This window comes from Balaenoptera borealis, assembly GCF_965194805.1.
Source record: "Balaenoptera borealis genome assembly, chromosome: 14".
Lineage (NCBI taxonomy): Eukaryota > Metazoa > Chordata > Mammalia > Artiodactyla > Balaenopteridae > Balaenoptera > Balaenoptera borealis.
The window spans coordinates 19,110,473-19,128,819 of NC_138875.1; the positions used below are offsets into that span (position 1 = coordinate 19,110,473).

Here is an 18,347-nt window from a genome sequence, read left to right on the forward strand (position 1 = left end):
CTCCCGTTGCGGAGCACAGGCTCCAGACGCGCAGGCTCAGTAGTTGTGGCTCACGGGCCTAGTTGCTCCGCGGCATGTGGGATCCTCCCAGACCAGGGCTCGAACCCGTGTCCCCTGCATTGGCAGGCGGATTCTCAACCACTGCGCCACGAGGGAAGCCCTAGAATCCATTTTTTCATGGGTTCTTCGCTGGAGGCAAATTCCTAAAATGTTTTGCTCAGTGGGAGTGGACAGACTCTGGAGGGATGCACTCTGCAGAAAAGGGTGCTCATTGAGGTGCAGGATTTCCGACCTGTTTATCCATCACCTGACTCTACAGAGACCATTCAAACCCACCAACAGACCAAGACTCTACTAAACAAAGAAAGTAAGTCTGTACCGAATTCTGACTTGGGGCTCCTTTTACTCCCCAACTTTCACCAAAACTCCTTTGCTCCTAGTGGTCCGCAGCAAGAGAAAGCAGGGGCTTCCTCTAGGGACTTGTTGCCCAGAGACCGCGTGGGTGGGGCTGTTGCTGGAGAGCCACGTGGCTGCTTTTTGCAGGGCAGGGGGCGAAGCTGCTGAATCGACAGGGTCTGGGCGCTGCAGCCTGGGAGAGCTTCACCTGTCTCAACTCCTCTAGGCACAGATTCCTGCCACTAGACTGCTGGGGTAGCCAGACTGGAATCTTTTTAAAGGTTAGCAACTTTGCCTGATGCCATCTGTCTTTCTCTCTCTCTCTCTCTCTGTCTCTGTGAGTGCTTGCTCCTGATTCTGTACAATGTGCAAATTTAGAGCTTCCTTGGAACAATGCCGAGGGAACAAACCTCAGCTCTGGCTTTCAGTCACCCCCAACTCTTTGTGGCAGCAGGGAATGGTTGGAGAATACAATGACATGAGTAACTGGGACAAAATTTTACAAACTGCTAAGGGACCCTTAATTTTTCTGTTGGGGAAACTGAGGACTACAGAATTAATGCACGACCAAGGTCACACAGCTAGTGAGAGGCAAAACTGACACTAAGCCTTAGGTCTCTCTGATTCCCAATCTAGAGATCTCTTCAATAAATTAATGAATCGGTGCATTTTATAAACCTTTTCCTTTTCAAAGGGCTTAAAGCATTTCATCTTTTCCTCCCCACCACATAGTAATAAGAGAATTGATTCGAATCCATTAAGAGTAGCTCAGCACCTGGCATATACCCTTCGTACAAACCAATCTGGATTCAATTCTGCAAATGTTCTCTCTCAAGTCTCACATATTTTTGTTTATTCCTCTGTACCTTTGTATTCTGTTCAGGGTTAGCAAAGTTCAGAATTTGTTTTCCACACAATGGATGGTTTGGTTCCTGATAAGGGTTCCATGCTCTCCAATGCTTCCTGGAACTCACTACGGCAATAGACCCCAAGGCGACTGCCCGCCCATGTGCTTACGACTGGCAGTTGCTGCCTTTATTACTTTGGAATCCTCACCTCCCTCTCTGTTTCTGAGCTCATCTTTCTACCCCTGGCGGTTGTGGCTTTTGCCATTACTCTGCCATAAGATATCTGAAAAGAACACAGGCTTTGAGTCATATAGATGTGGCTCTGTCACTAACTGAGCACGTGACATCTGTGTTCTCACAGGTACAAAATATACCAAAACAACAGAAGATACGCAACCTTTCTTAAAAAGGTGTGATGGTTAACAGGATAACAAAGGTTGAGTGCCTGGCACATAGTAGGTATTCAATAAATACTAGCTCCCCTCTAAGAAACCACGTGGGAAGGTTGTGCTGAAGGTCCATGCTCCTTTGCCTCGGCTAATGTTTGAGGTTATTCAGATTATGAAGCGACAGAGGCACATGTCGCATCAGCATTTAGAGGAGCGGTTTTGACACTGCCTGAAGGAGACGTATGGGTGGGGCAAAAGCATAGCAAAAATCCCAGCAAGACTGCATGATGTCTGAGGACCCTTCCAGCTCTGATACCATATGATGCTAGTAGTTGCTTGTGAACACTTTTTAGAAGAGCCTGAAAGAGATTAGGACAGTAAGAGAGAGAGCTGGGGACAGTTGGAAAACTATGTATCATTGACTAAAAGAAAGAAAGTTGAATTTGTTGCACGTCAGACATATGCCAGGTACTTCTTGCTTTGTGTTTTCACAAATGTTATCCCATTTAGTGCTCGGAAGAACCTATAAGGTACGAATTATTATCCCATTTTTCAGATGACAAAATCTAGGCTCAACTTGTCCTAGTAGCTCATCTAAGTTGTGCAGCTCGTTCATGATGCAGAGAAATGTGAATTCAGGTTTCACATTCCATGATGTCTCTTAGGAAGGCTGAGCCGAGCAACGTGCTGGCGGGGCTCAGGCTGAAGGTTTGGAGAAAAGGGTTCAGGCAAAGCTGGGGAGCCCCAGTCACTGCTCCCTTTACCTGACTGCAGTAGCAGATGGTTTCACCGGAATAGGGACACCTGCACCCCTCTTTGGGTATTCTTTTGAGACGATAAATGACATTTTTGGGCGAAGGGATTGCAATCGATAAGACCAGGTGTCCTTGTTGGAGGGCATGGCCAGGTGATGCTCAGAGTAAATATTCCTGAGGTCCCATAAGATTCTCCTCCCTGACCATCAGGACAAGCCCTACGAGTGAATGCAGAGTAGATAGGCGCTCATATTTGCAGTCCGTTATGGCTTATAAGCAGCCCCAACTTATTTCCAGGGGGTGAATTAGACAAAATGGCAACGACCATTGGAAATGAGAGAAATTGATTATGTACAAGATTTATTCCTTCTTCAAAATGATTTGATCTTCCTTACCATCCATGTAATTTATTTCTTTGAAGTTTGGTCTGTTTTTCTTCACAAAAGACCTATAAGACATAAGTATTTACATTTAAATGTCTTGAAAGAAAAATAAACATCCTCGCAGGGTTATCTGCTGTACAAAACTCAAATCCTTATAGGTAGCTTTGGAAAAGTCATAGTCTAACTTGGTATTTTTACTTCTCAAGTGACCCATTAGAATATTTTGTGATGCACTTGAAATTGGTAATTTTATTTATTAAAGGTCTTTGAGTCTATAAATGCTGACTTAAAAAAATCAAAATTACCGTAACTGTGGATGTCTTTCTCCTTGAACTTGGTGATCAAGGTCGGGGGCAAATACTGGGATGAGTCTTGTTACCCCCAAACCACTCACCTAAACCATTGCCAATTTCCTTCCAGCCCAAACTAGTAATAACTTACACCTGAGTTAAGGAAATCTTCGTCCTTGGTTTGTAGAGCTTGGCTGAAGACCAAAGAGTGAGTGGCCTGAACCTCTGGGTCCAGTGGGTGTCACTTCTAGATGAACCATATTTCTTGAGCTTTTTCATTAGCCTTGGGTGGGCGGTTTCATATTTTTCTCTACCAAGGGAAAAACTGTTTCAAGAACCAAAGTAGAAAACATCTATTTTTCTTTGCTCTGTCTTTCGTTTCCCTTTTATCAAATACCATCTGGAAAACATGGAGAGATGATATATTGTGATATATGAATGTGTTCAGCACCATCGCTGGAATAAAGAGAGAGTTTAAAGCACAGTAAAGGGAAAATTATAGGATGAGCTGGTGGATTTTAACAGGCTAATGAGAGGATCATCAGCCAGTTCCTAAAACTATATGTGCATTTAGCTGTTTTTGCTTTATTATTTGTTGAATTTCAGGATTTATGTATGTATCTTATTGAAAACACAGAAAGATACCCTAGCAATTAAAGTTAGGCTGGCTTTTATCATTTCAATAGAATTTAGACAGCAAGTGACTATATTACAGGCAGTTGGCCTAGGGATTAATTTATGCTAGTTCCATATACATGAGTGCCTCCAAGTTTATATTATTTTAACCCAAGTCACTCCCGGGGACTGGAAGGAAAACAAATGGCTGTTTGCTGATACCCCCATGCTATATTATCGTGGCATTTGTCCTCAGCTAGTGAGATCTCTTCTTTTCCCAAAGTACCTCTGATGGGTTTGATAATAAATGCCAAAAATTTCTTGGAGACTGCCTGTTTTATAATCGTGACAGTTTGGGGATTACAGGACAACCAATATCTAGTCCCTATGGCGTGCATTCACTTAGAAGGGCTTGGACCTCTGCAAAACTCTTTGAAAGATCACATCCTTCTTGGGCTTTGAGTGTTTGTGTCCTGGGGTGTTTCAGGGTTGACCCTGGACAGCACTCGTGGTTATTAGTTCATGGTGTTCTTGGGAGGCGTTTGAAGTCAGCTGGAGCCCTGCTGATAGAGCTGCTGAGTGCAGCGTCGCATCGACATAATTTCATGATGTGTTTGCATCGAGGGCTCCGGTGCCCTTTCTGAGTGAGGTAAGCACTTTTGGAGTCAGCGTTGACAGAAGTTATCTGCTTGTTACCCACTTTGCGGGAGGCTTTCTGTTCTCCTGCTTCCTGGATTTTTTTCCCTCTTAGTTTCTCCACCAGTGATACCTTCTGATGTGCATTATCGGTGCTTATTGTTCAATGGTTTAGAAGTTGAAATGTAGCCAGAGATTTTCTTTCCATACACCATTAATGATGTAAACCAGAGAGCTTCCTGCAAAGAAGATAGGAAGTATTCTTTACTAAAATGGTGGAGTTTTTTCGTTTCATTAAACTAGTTTATTTATTTCATTCATCTAGGGACACTCTAGATTTCTGCGGCACCCAGGAGTTGAGGATGTCCTACAAACCCATCGCCCCCGCCCCCAGCAGCACCCCTGGGCCCGGCACCCCAGTCCCTACAGCCGGAAGTGTCCCATCTCCGGCTCGGTGCCAGAGCCGCTGCCCCTTTCAGACCACTGTTTAACGACTGTGGACCGCCCTCCATGGGCTACGTGCAGGCAATGAAACCACCTGGCGCCCAGGGCTCCCAGAGCACTTACGCCGGCCTGCTGTCGGTCATAGAGGAGCTGGGCAAAGAGATCCGGCCCGTCCGACCTATGCTGGCAGCACGAGCGCCATGGAGCGCCTGAAGAGAAGCATCGTCCGTGCCCGGGCCCTAGGCAGAGAGCGCCTGGCAGAGACAGAGTGGCACGCCCGCACGCAGCAGGACTCGACTCCGCCTCAGCATCTGGACCTTTCCGGGCCGCTGCAGAGCACCTGCTTCTCCCTGGCCTTCACCCCGCGTTGCACTTCCCATCCTGGGCTTCCTGTCCTGTGTCACTTGGTGGGTGCCCTCCAGGAACCAGTGGGCGGCTCTCACTCCAGTCAGCAGCACTAACTGGAAAATCCCAAAGGAGTCAGCAGCGAGGTCACTGCGAATCCCACCCACGACCTGCCAAGAGTGTTGATCCAACTGGAGCTTTCCCCTTTCTGGGGCCCCCGCCACTCAGCACTTACCCAGGACTTCTCGCCGCTTTTCCCAGACCCCTTCTCCCCAGCAGGGCCTCCGAAGGCCTGTCGCCTCCCAGCCCTGTCTCCTGGGCCATGGCGACTCTTTTCTCAGTGCGTCTTTTGCTAAATATGCCCTTTTTGTCTAAATAAAAGATAATTTGGAAAAAAAAAATATTTGATAGTCATTAAATAAAAATAATATAGTTTTCCCTACATTTATTTGAAGAACTGCTCCTTTGATTAAAATCCTGAAAATGTGTAACCATAGTGGGGGAAACAGTTTCACTTTGACAGCAGTGATCGCACGGGCCTGAGGGTGATTCCGCTCCCACTACTAGAGGCTGATTCTGTCCCAGAAACACTGGGCTCCGTGGAGGAGTCACTGCTTTGCTTTGCCACGTGAGAGAGAGCTGTCTTTCCTCCAGCCTTTATCTCTCTGATAGCAGATCCAGTGTTGTGGGCGCCCGTGAAGTCAGAATCCCAGTTCTACCGCATCCCGTGTCCCTAGGGGCAAGTTTCAAATTGCTCTGGGCCTTGGCTTTTTCTGTCTGTAGAAGGTTAGTTCCTTTCTCTCCAGCTGAGAGGAGGATTAGGTGAGGAGATGAATGGAGAAGGTCTGGCACAGTTGCCAGCCCTCTGGTGGCACGCCATCCAAGTCAGTTTCCTTTTTCCTCTGGGGAACAGTCCCCATGACTGTGCTTGAGGACCATCAAGAAGCAGCCTCCGCCAGGGGAGCTCCCTCCACCCCGGACCCACCCAGCAGGTGCACTCAGAGATTGTTTCATTATCCACCACAGAGTTTGAAATTCTATATTGGTGGTCTGTCCTTTGGTTGATGGGCTAAGATGACATCACAGTTCAGCAATAGCCATTTCTTCTCCCTGGGGCGTGACGAAACTCCAGTGTTCCGCTGAGGTCAGGCGTGGCCACGTTAGCAGGTTTGACCAATGACATGGGAAGGAAAGCCATGTCACTGTGACTTCCGGACAGAGCCTGGTGGGCCAGTCTGTGCTTTGCCACACCCTTTCCCTCTGCCACATTCACGGGTCAGATTCTAGTTGCTGCCAGCTGGGTTCCCCCCTGCAGTTCACCTCAATCAGCAGGTTTTCCTTTCCGCCACCGATTCACGCTGGACATCCGGTGGGAGTGGTTATAACCCTTCATGGCTGTAAACCCCTGAGACTAGGGGGTTGTTTGTCAGTGTAATATAACCGAGGTATCCTGACAGATGCAGATGATAATGATGGTTGTTAGGTCTTTAAGATATTGCATTAAAATTCAAGTTGTCTTGGAAAGAGTAGCAATTTCAGCCTTTACCACCTGAAATCTTAGAGTGGGAGGGGATTAAAAGATTCAGGGAACAACAGTTGGTGTGACTGACACAGATAGAAATGTAAAGGATAGAAGTGCTGAAAGGAACTAGGAGACGCTGTCAAAAACAGACTCTGCACACTTCTTCCAGTGGCCCTTTGCCAACACTGCCTGGGACCTGGAAGGGCAGAGGCTGCGGTGAGCACCTAAAGCAGAGCCATCTAATCGGGACCAGGAAGCACGGATTTCAAAAAGCCTCTGGAGGTGCTAAGTAAATAGGTCGTGTGTTTAACTTTTAGTTTTAATAAAAACCAGGTCTTATCCCAGTGGTTCTCAAACATGAGAATCGTCATCACCGGGAAGGGTTGTTAAAACACAGGTGACTGGGTACCAACTCCAGGGTTTCCAGTTCAGGAGGTCTGAAGTGGGGCTCAATAATTTACATTTCTAACAGGTTCTCAGGTGATATTGATGCTGCTGGTACAGGGACCAGCCTTTGAGAATCACTGCCTTAGTCCCACAAGGGAAATCAGGGATCCCCTCCTAGAAATGAGGAAGGGAGACAGCTGAGAGGGAGTGGCCACCTTGCTCAGCACAAGCTTGTTCTCCAGGTGACTCCTGGATGAGTTGGCCCAGGCCGGCCCCCTGTGCTTCCTGCCCAGGATGCTACAGAGGGCGTTCCCAAGTGTCTCTCCACATTGTTTGAGGATGTGTCCAAGTATCACCTTCAGAAGTGTAATGAAAGGGAGGAATAGGTGAGCTCAAGCTTAGGAATTTTAAGCACAATAATTCAAACTGAGAGCTGAGGAAGAGGGAGTGTTTTCTTCAATTCATGGGCCACAAGACCTGTGGAGTCCCCGAAAGAGGAGGGCTTGAAAAGCCATATTTTTATGGAGCCCTGTGGGTATTAGGAATACTGAATACCAAGAAATATGTGTAAACAGAGAAGATATTAAATGAATTCTACATTCCGGAAGGGTAAAAATGCCATGAAACGTTCTCTCCCAGTTCATCAAAAAAAGAAATCACAGAATCTGTGAAAATATTTAGGTAGCTTACGTGGCCCTTGCAGGATTGCAGTTTTTCCCATTTGTGGTTTGGGGACCAGAGAGGAAAAGTAATCCAAGCTCTCACATAATCATTAAGAGACACATGGAAACAGGAAATGAACTATCTATTAAAAAATAAAGAATTATGTCAAAATAATTTTAAAATTGCAAAGCTAATTCATAGTTTCACAAGACAAATGAACTTTGGAATATACTCTATGCAGTGATCTAAAAACTTGCACAGCTTCTTTAAAAAAGGATGGAATAACTAAATATATATATATGGTGACTAAGCATATTTATTCTTGTGGGAAGGACAAGACTATGCCAGATAAGGAAAGTTCTTTTAAACTGAATCTAATTATCTTGAAAGGTGAAAGATAGTTTTGCCTCACTTTTTCAAATGGTAACTTCCATTTTTATGTCTCCTCTGAGTCTCATGTTGTTCTGCCAGCATTAGATTTCTGTAAACCTAAGAGAATTGACAATGTGATTGCGTCCTCCATGTAAACAAAATGTAAAGAGGACTTCTATGTAAATAAAATGAGGAAACACTCTGCCTGGAAAATAGCATAAACTCTTGCAGGAAAGAGTCTTCCACTGCTCTTGGTAAAGGCCTAAAGTAATTCTCCACATAACTGTGTTGTATTAGCAACTCATGGTCATGAGTTGATGATGAGCACCTCAGAGTAATAGACCAATCGTGGGATGATATTCATTAAAAATTGTGTCTCCTAGGTAGAGGAAAACATCCAAGTGCGCTAGGGTAGAGCAGGCTAACAAATGCAGGGAGAAATGCCCCAGTGTTTGAGGTACCCACTTTCCAGAGAGGTTAGATGAAACTCTCACCAGTTAACTCCCTGTTCTTTTAAGGATGAAATTGAAATTTCATAAATCTCCATGGCTTACAGAAGTGAAAAAAACAGGACCAATAATCAGTTTTCTAGGGTTCTAGCTTCATTAGTTAGGATTATGCAGGTTTGCATTATGGCTTTTGTGACCCTAGGCCCTTTTACCTTCAAGGGCTACATCATCTATGAAAAAATGATTCAAAATGATATTTTATAACTGTGTTGGTATAAGACAAAAATACTAATGGACTCATTATTGAATATTTATTTTTATCATATTCATTTTTTTCTTCTGATTTTAAAGTAAAATGAAAATAATTTTGTGGACTCCTGAAAGTGCTGTGGGTCCTAGGTATAGTACATGCTCTGCCTAATCAGGCCCACTCCCAGACTGTGTTTGGCTGCAAATTAAAATTAAAAAACAAACAACAACAACAAAAAACTTCACTAACATCTGGCTTATTAGCACATAGTCTTCATGTAGGAGAATGAGAGCTACGTGAAGCAGAACCCCAGCCAACTCACAGATACATCCATGAGCCCAGGCATACCTGGCCGATATCAGCAAAATCCCATTGACACAACAGAAATTGTTGCTATTTTATGCCACTAAGTTTGGGGTAATTTGTTATGCAGCAATAGCTAACTGACATATAATGCTTTAGCAGCTATTACATTGAGATGGGATTTTTTTTTTTCCCCCAGAATGCAATGTAACGTCACTGGAAGGTTTTAAAAGGGGAGTGCCTGATCTGATTTACTTTTGACAAAGTTCACTCTGTCTGTGGAGAAGAGATTGGAGGGAACCTAGAGTGGAGGACGGGAAACCAGTAGGTGGCTACTGCAATAATCCAGATGTGGAACAATGACATGATGGTGGTTAGGCCTGGGGGGAGGGGTGGAAATGGAGATGCAGAGATATGGATGGGAATGCATAATATACATATTCAAATTCTATTCTAGGTCCTTTGGAGGATGTGAAAAGGCACAAGGAATTATAAGATCATGCTGTGCCTTAATTGAAAGGATGAGAGGTAGATTGTCTCTGAAGCCAGGAATGCTGAGTTAATTAGTGGCTTTTCTGATCCCATCCAGAAAATCCTGCTAAATGTTCCTAAACTCACTGAGGGCCAGATTCAACTTTTGAAATCTGTTTGTGGGAATCAAAGATAATGGCAGAAGCAGATGGCTGTGAAGGATGCTATGGTGTAACATTTTGTGGGTTATATTTTAACAGGATGGTAACTGAGCTTTCTGAGCTTGGCTGGTCTATTGCCCTCCTCAGAATCCTCCATCTATCTCTCTGTCTTCTCTCTATTTCTATAATTTGCAACAATTTGATTTTCTCTTGAGGAAATCTACTTTCAGAAAAGTGAGAGATTGTGAAGGGGCTGCTTGTTTATCTTTAATTCAACCAAAGAAATGCTCCAACATAACCACACCCTGATTTCACTTTGGGGTATCACGCAATTATAACATGCCATTTCTTTATGAAATTCAAAGAAACATCTCACAAATGGATTCTTAATTCATTTCCTAGAGGCATGCAGGGTTTGCTGTGGTTATGAACAGTTTTCTTGTTCTGAGGAGTGAACTGAGGTGTAGCGATAAAGCAGCTTCCTAAACACATTTGAGGCAAAATTGAAAAAGCTTTCAAACCTCTTCAAACCACTCCTCCCACCCCAGATCATGCAAATATGGCAGGAATATACATTTTAAATCTACAAGCTTTTCAATAAATGGGAAAATATTGATCTTTCCTGGATGATTTCTCTTTCCTTGTCCATTAACATTGATATGAAATATTAAAAATAAAGCCAAAAACTGCATTTCATTTGTACTGGAATCATTTGAACAAAATGATTTCCTTGCAAAAGTTTTCTTTTATAGGACATTAGTCATTCATTGTTAAAAGAAAATTAAACTGTCCAGAATAGTATGTAAGAGGGAAATCTAAGTATGGTTGAGGCAGAAAAATAAAGTTTCTGAAGAAAACCAGTGACATTCTCTTAACAATAAATATAATGTAATGTTATTTCTAGTTTTATTATATTTATATTTTGGTATGTCTTGAACTTGTCTTTATATTCAGAATTATTTATATTTCAGTATAATGTTAATGTTAGTTTGAGATTATTTGAGTGATATTTACATTCATCTGTTGATACAAATGGGAATAGATGTATTTATTTTGAGTGGGGCCTGAAAAATTGGCCAACTCATTTCTGCTTTTTTTTTTTCTCACAGTTTTAGTCTTGAAACTTTCATGTGTTTTGGCATCATTCAACTCCCCACTGTGCTTTTTTCCTTATTAAGAAACTCATCCCTTAATTAGCTTGCTGTCCCTTCATTTGAAACTCGGTCCATTTGATAACTCTTTGTTGCTTCTAGAACGGTTGGTGCAGGCTTGTGTGGGCTTCCATAACACAAAAGCCAGATGGACTTTTTAAAACAGACAAATTTAGTCTTGAATAGAGAACTGTGAAAATTAAAAAAAAAAGAAAAAGAAAAGAGACATGAAAAGAACCACAAAACAAAACAAAACAAAAAAAATCTTGGTACTGATAAAAACCAGTGAGAAATCACAGATTCTCAAATTAGGGGAAAAGCAAAACTTTTCCCATCTCCTTCCCCTCCTCCTCAGGCTCTACTTTTTAATTTGTTTTGGGCTCAAGCATTGAAAAGTTCTGTTCCCAATTAGAAGTGGATCACTTTTGGGTCTGAGAGGGAGTCAGCTGCCTCATGATATGAGTAGAAGACAGAAGGCTGTAGATAGATTCAGAGTCCCTTTGATAACCAACACCACTCTCTCTGTGTGCTAATTTGCAGAACGGGGAAAATATTGGCATGTTGCCTTCAGAATCCCTTAGAAGAAAAGCATTAGAAATAAGAAAACATTAAAATTCTGTCCAAAGTGTTTATCTTATGGAACAAATTTATTAGGGCGTCTCAACATGTTCTGGGTATACAAATGAAACCGTTTTATACGTATCCAATAACAGCCCCTTCAACTAGGCTATGTTGACCCACCTTTCCTGCTGAGAAGTAATTCCCTTAACAGCAACTTGGCCAGCTCCTCTAACTTTCCTGTCCCTTTTGGTTATGAGAACAGTCCATTTTGTTATTTAAGACTCAGTCCTATTTATTTTGATACTTCAGTCTCAAATCAGACTCAAATCTTGTATCCTACCCCCCCGCCCCAACCCTCTACCCCCACACACTGTTGTGTCTTCCACTTGATGGCTTGGAGGTTGGCAGTCCGCTCTTCACGTACTTGCCTCCTGCCTCCTCTCTTTGGACTCCTTTCTTTAGACACCAGAAGCCTCCATCGTGGCATGGTCAGCAGGGAGGGAGCAGATGTACTGGAGCATGTGGTACAGGAAGGGGTCCTGGTCTAGCCCTCCTTCAGTCTGGTCCTTTCTGATGTCGGTGCTCTCAGTTCATGGGTCAGCCTGCATGCAGGAGGTGTATGTGTGAACATGTGTGTGTGTGTTCATGTGTGTTCAACTTCTCCCTGGCCCCTTCTATCACTGACAACGCCTCCCTCCACCCAGAAGGCAGTCGTATCTTGGGCTTGAGCATTAATAAACATCTCCAACCCCTTGTTCATGTTGGGCTTCTCATCACTTGGTCCAGTGGTTATCTTGAATGGCTCCGTGGCCCCTGTCCTTCTAACTTCCATGTTGTTTCACATGGAACTGTGAGAGTTCTCTACTGCTGGAGTTCTCTTCCACAGAGACTTCCTCAAGTCCACAGAGACTTGAGATGGGGTAGGGCTGCAGCATTTAATTTCCAGGCATATGCCAGCCCTGCTGACTGGAGCTCTGGACCTAGACAAACTGCCTTCAGAAACCTCTAAGTGAACACTAGACTCTGTACTCAAATATGCCTCCCCCGGCGCCCCCCCCTCACCCCCGCCAAGACTCCAGGTCATATGCATCAAGTCAACACTCTTTTCTCCTCTTGCCTTTGCAGGCATTAGAACATAGAAAGGAAAGCATGCCATACTTCTTGTTTCCTAGCACGTTCTCTCAATAGCTTTCAAGGCCCCATTCCTGTGGCTGCACCAGAGGAGAACTTGAGGTCTGCAGCCCAGCATGTACCCCACCAGTCTCCCTTTCTCAGAGTCACCATCAGTATTTACTCACGATTCTCTTGGAGACTGCCTTACTTGGCTTTGGGGAGAGGGAGGCACCCTCCATGGCCACAGAGACATGAGGGAAGAGACTTTCATCATGAACACGGACTTCACCAAAGACTAGTTACTACCCATCCATCCTCAACTCAGTTCATTTCTTAATTTGACTGGGGACAGTTCGGAGATGGAGCCCTCTGGGAAAATGCTTATCACCAACAGTTTCAAGCTCAGCTTTGGACCTTGGCCATGTTTCTGGGACAACAGGAAACATCCCTGTCTACATCCTATTATATCAGTGTCATACTTTGTAATTTATCTTCTTCACTTGAACTCACCAAACTCTTCCTGGTGTTCTTCTCCTCATCCCATGCTGGTTCAGACTGGGGTTGTGAATGGAGCTAGCAGTTTCCCAGGCTTAAAGACTGGGCCTCTAACCCTGGCCAGTTACCCACAAAATATATCCACAGGCCTTAATATATCCACATGGTGTGAGGGAAAGGACAGTCATAACATAGGTCTGAACCTTGGCTGTAGATCCAGGGCTGACCGTCTGTGACCATGATCTCTCTAGTCCTCTAGAAATCTTCATTCTTCATTGTCCTTCATTTCTAGAAAAAGAGTTTGGAATAGATTAATGATTATCAAACTTCTTTTGAGTAACAGAAGCCATTTTTCAAATTGGCTATTGAAATCTAGATCCTCCTTAATTCCCAGCTGCAATAGTCCTTAAGGTATCTACATGAAGCACGAGGACTCCATGGTACAAAATTTGAGACCTACTGAAGTAGAATCTCATATTGCTCTCCTTTCAACTTTAAAATTATTTTGAGTGTGGCTATCTCTGCAAAGACAGAGCCCACTGTTAACATACAACTTCTTGTTTATGTCTGACTTTTTTTTTTTTTAACATCTTTATTGGAGTATAATTGCTTTACAATGGTGTGTTAGTTTCTGCTTTATAACAAAGTGAATCAGTTATACATATACATATGTTCCCATATCTCTTCCCTCTTGCATCTCCCTCCCTCCTATGTCTGACTTTCTTAATGTCAATTTCATATTGGGCTCACGATCAGTAAGGCCATCTCTCTGCATATTTTCAAATTGTTACAGATGCTTTTAGAAATCAAAGGTTGTTGATGTTTATGTCTACCCCATTTTATATGCAAAGTTAATACTTTGAAAACTGCTGCTTTCATAGTTCTAGAGTAGCATTTCCCCATGGGCTGGACACTAGTCTCTTGAGAGGCGATCTGAAACAAGGAGCTTCCTGGTCAAAAAAGTTTTAAAAATGCAGTATTCCATGTCCTCCTCTTAGAGATTTATGAAGGGCTCAGAGAAGTTCGGTGGAAAGCAACATGTTTAACTTTGTTTAACTCAGTATTTCCTAAACATTTGACCACAGAACCCATTGGTTTCCCATATAACATTAATTAACATCCCATAGAAACAGTGTTCCTTCTAATACATTCTGCAAATAATTGCCTTTGAGGAGAGATCAACACACTTCTTCTGTAAGGGGCTAGATGATAAATATTTTAGGCTTTGTGGATTTCACTGACTGTTGCAACTACTCACCTCCACCACTGCAGCGCAAATGCAGCCATAGCCAATATCTAAACAAATGGGCGTGGCTGTGTTCCAATAAAACCTTATTTATAAAAACAGGCAGTGGTACAGGTTTGGCCTGTGGGCTGTGGTTTGCTGCCCCAGTTCCTCCATTAAACAAGTGAGATTTATTCTGACTAGGGAAGGTATTATCACAAATAGTGAAATAATAGCTTAGTTCTTTTCTAAGCTATTCAAATTTTGCTGAACTTCAGAGACTAAGCCATTGAGGATACCAGACTTCCCTGAACGTCTTGAAATTTGGAGCTGGCCAAGTGACTCATTTCGTGCTGCCTCTTTTACCAGATATTTATCTAGCTGTAAAATCCTTGCCCAGTTCATGATCTATATTGCTAAGCATCAGCTGGTTTCACCATGATGAAAGGCAGGCAGCAAATAGGAGATGTAGCAACCACCTTAGTGTCAACTCAATCATTGTATCTGACATGAACCATCCATATTTTTCAAGCGCTCAGAAGGAAAATGCTGTAAATATAATCAGAGGCATTCAGGCAATCTTGGCCATCTCCCGAATGGTTTACCATAATTAAATACCGTATTAGTTGTTTATAGCCGCCTAACAAATAATTCTAAAAACTTGGTGGCTTAAAACAGCAAACATTTATAATTTCACAGTGAGTATGACTTAATCTCGGCAGCTTAGCTCAGTTCCCTGGCTCAGGATCTCTCCCAAGGCTGCCATTAAGGTGTTGGCAGGGCTGCAGTCTCATCTTAGGGTTCAACTGGGGGAGGATCTGCTTCCAAACTCATTCACATGGCAGGTCTTGGGCCCTTGAGACATCAGTTTCCATGTGGGCCTCTTTGTAGGGCTGTTCACAGCCCACCACCGGATTCCTTCCAAGGGAAGGCTGAGAGAGAGAGAGAGAGAGAGAGAAGTGCATGGGACAGAAATCAGAGGTTTTTTTTGCAACCTAATTTGAAAAGTGACAAACCATCACTTTTGTATATTCTACTCATTAGAAACATGTCACTAGGTCCACGCTGTGTTCAAGGGAGGGGACTCTACACACCTGTGAATACTGGCAGGCAGCAGAGATCCTTGGAGGTTGTCTTAGAGGCTGTCTACCACATACACTAAATTTATCTAAGGTAATATTGTAATTTTTAAATTTCTATCTACAGTGAAGTTTCAAAGTACCTGGACTTGAGGAGCAGAGGAAGATGCCTCAGTCAGAGTGGAAGCATTAGACTGTGTCTCCATGAGGGCTTGAGATGAGAGGAAAGGAGAAGGAATATGAGTGTGTGTGTGTTGCCAGGTGGCTGGAGGAGAAGAGAAAGATAAGGCAAGAGGTTATGGAAGTATTTTTCTAGAGTAATATGTGCTCACTTGGAAGAGAAGGAGCAGAAGGGAAGCTGTCTGGAGGAGATCTGGCCAGTGGACTCCTTCACAAATGCCTTCTTATCCTGCTATACCTCAAGCATGGTTCCCCTTTTCCCGCTCATCCCTCAGTGCTTTGGTTTAAAACACACCTCAAGGACGAAAGGACCACATTCTCCCAACACCCACACATGTTTATCACCCACTAACTATGATCTGTTATTGCCAAAGTAATTTGATAAAGTTTTATCTTTTTGATTGTCTAATTGGCCAATAAATAAATCACAAAGAAAAAGAAAAATCTGCAACTCAGCCCCATACAAGGGACTAAAGGGAATACAATTATATGCTATATCTCCTGCTTTTGATGATCTTATATTCCAATTATGGCAACGAGGCAAACATATGGAAACAGTTATATTAAAATTAAAGATTTAAATAACAGTTCAGGGTAACAATGGAAGGAATATCATAAGGCTGCATATGATTAATTACCAGCTGAATTATATAGAATTCATCATGATTGGAATTCAGGGGCGGGAGAAAGATAGTCGTGAGGGAGGTGATCAGGGAACATGTTGTGAAGCACATGAAAAGGATCTGGAGAGGGAGAGGGAAAGTAAGGGCATTCCAGGTGGATGGAATGGCACGAGGAAAAATAAGAAGGCGAGACAGGTGTTTGGGGAAAACAGTGAGTTAACCAGTTTGGAGAGTGGGTTTTCGGAGCTGAGGCGTCTGAGACAAGGTAAACGGTAAGTCAGACAGCCATGCAGGAACAGGTTGAGTTTAATTATCTAACCTGTGCTGGGTCCCCGAGGCAGATGGCTTGCCAACAAACTTGCATGAATTACCCTCTATTAAAATTTTTAAAAAGGGGTAAGTTCCAGGTTGATTCACTGAACATCTTGGGCTCACAAGCCGTGCCTGTCTTTTAATAGCAAGTGTGGCAAACGGAAACGGTACCTGGGCTTTGTCTCCATAGCAGCGACTCAGAAAAGCCTTGATGACATCCAGCTGAAAGAGACCGAACCGTCGTCCCTCACGCACCCCCGCCCCCCGGAAGATGAGGAGGCAATAAAGGGAAGAAGCATGGGGGTCCTGAGAACCAGGAGATCCTGGCTGATGGAGAGTTGGGAAGAGGACACAGTGTAGCATCACTGTCAAGTCAGACTCAAATTTAGAGCAACAGCAAATGGGGACACTGGGCCCCTTACTTCACACTCTGCCAGCTCAAAGCCAAAGAGAACTTGGCACTGGGGAGAAGCCTCCCAGAACCTTCACAAAAGTTCTTTAAAAAATTCCTAAGTGAATGTGAGATCTAATTCAGTCCCCCCAAGACTTCCTACCTGTTACTTAACTTCTCTAGATTCTGTCTGCTCATCTTTAAAAGAGGGATAACAGTATAACCTACATCATCCATAGGGTTGCTTTGAGAAGCCAGTGAGCCCATGCATATAAAAGGTTTCCAGAGTGACTTGTAAAAAGTTCTCAGTAACCGTTAGGTACCATTAATGTAACCGTTGTTATTCTATCCTTCCCAGCCTCTCCAGATCTCTGTCACAAGAGCATGGAGCAAAGAAGTAGGTGTTTTCTCTTAGATTTAGATTACTTTGAAAGGCTTGGAATGACCCAAAGAGGGCTTAACCCTTGAATGTCTCTGGGTTTTAGAATATCAGAAAACATCACCACCGCCCTTCCTTTCTCTTTCCTTCCTTCAGGAAACTACATTCTGAGTGCGATCTCTGTGCCAAGCACTTGGCTAAACATTTCTAGAATTTCTCAGCTCTGGACATGCAGACTCCAAGAAGGCCAATATTGAAGTCCTGGTTTCTGAGGCATCAGTGATCCTGTTTAGGTGTGAGTTCAGAGAAAATGAGTTAACAGCGTCTCTCAATAGATAGGAAAAAATGATTTCACTTTAAGAAAGAAGACAAAAATATGTGGCCTACGTGTGCAGTTGGGAAGTTAATTCCAGTTGTGTGTCTGCAGCGGCGAGTGTCCAGAGGCGGTGGGCCAGCAGGCAGGCAGCGCAGGGCCTGGGACCAAGGCCTCCTGACGCAGGGCAGATGTGCACACAGCAAGCAGCACCTCCACCCACAGCCTGGGGCTCATTTCTGCACCTGGCCCGACCTCCCAACCCCATTGGTTGTTAACTTGCTGGGAGGAGAGTGCCATGAAGGTGACAGGACCCAACTTCTTCTAATGATTTTTCTATGGCATTATGGTCATGACTACCATTTAATATCTTCTGACCGGCAACCATGTGTGAAGTGTTCCGCAGACCACAGAATTAAGCGTGGCCGTTGGCTCTTATGCAATAGGCTGAAACCTTAATTCTACATACACAAGATTCCCCAGAGAGGGAAGGGAAGGCTCTGAAGAGTGAACAGCAGGGGGCACCTCCTCAGTCCCCGATTTGGTGGCCTTGACCTCAGGCTCCATCCAGAGGACCCTCTCTCTGGTTGCCCCAAAGGACACTGATTTCTGACACCTCAAGAATGTCTTTTCAAAATAAGTGAGCGTTCAGAAAGTACCTGAAAGAGTTTAAGGATTTCAGTTGTTTCAGATATTCAGAACAGTCAGGCAGACTGCAGTGAGGAGGGACCCTCAACAAATTAGGACCGATAATAGCTGGAAATATTACATTTTCCGTTTTGCTAATAAGCAAGTAACTAGGAGACTAACAGTCGACAAGAGTTCAGTCCAGACCTTGCCCAGCAT

The 18,347-nt window shown here is 43.7% G+C and overlaps 1 pseudogene across 1 annotated transcript in view; it reads left to right on the forward strand.

Moving 5' to 3' along the window:
- LOC309610645 (cyclin-dependent kinase 2-associated protein 2 pseudogene) overlaps window positions 1–12,430 on the forward strand; it is a 37,426-nt pseudogene extending 24,996 nt beyond the window's left edge. Inside the window, exon 2 of the transcript XR_014249729.1 lies at window positions 165–12,430. The product of XR_014249729.1 is annotated as a cyclin-dependent kinase 2-associated protein 2 pseudogene (transcript). The remainder of the gene's footprint in view (window positions 1–164) is intronic.
- The last annotated feature ends 5,917 nt before the right edge of the window (window positions 12,431–18,347 follow it).